The 280-nt window shown below is 35.0% G+C and overlaps 2 protein-coding genes across 2 annotated transcripts in view; one reads left to right on the plus strand and one right to left on the minus strand.

Moving 5' to 3' along the window:
- The window catches only part of LOC105296327 (histone H2B type 1-A), a 101,351-nt gene that overhangs the window by 16,052 nt on the left and 85,019 nt on the right, over positions 1–280 (minus strand). The window lies entirely within an intron of this gene.
- The window catches only part of LOC105296397 (histone H1.1), a 2,844-nt gene that overhangs the window by 468 nt on the left and 2,096 nt on the right, over positions 1–280 (plus strand). The gene's annotated exons all lie outside the window — the stretch shown is intronic.

The raw sequence follows: 280 nt of genomic DNA on the forward strand, positions 1-280 counted from the left end.
TTCACATTATTTTAAAAACTATGGCTGAGCTAGTACACAGGGCATGAAGATATAAATGTTTAAATTAAGAGATAATTCATATTATTAAAAAAAAAAAAAAACTAACCCAAGTAGACTCAAAGATCTAATTGTCTTTTTTATTAAGTGATTCATGAATCGGGCCACTTTGCATTTAGCAACTAAAGGAGCTTCTGAGGGGCTGTAGGAAATGGAAAGTTTCCATAGGAACCAGGGCGGGGCGAGGGAGCTGTTAACAAAAGGACAGAAAGGATGATTCTTA

This window comes from Pteropus vampyrus, unplaced genomic scaffold (assembly GCF_000151845.1).
Source record: "Pteropus vampyrus isolate Shadow unplaced genomic scaffold, Pvam_2.0 Scaffold124, whole genome shotgun sequence".
Classification (NCBI taxonomy): domain Eukaryota; kingdom Metazoa; phylum Chordata; class Mammalia; order Chiroptera; family Pteropodidae; genus Pteropus; species Pteropus vampyrus.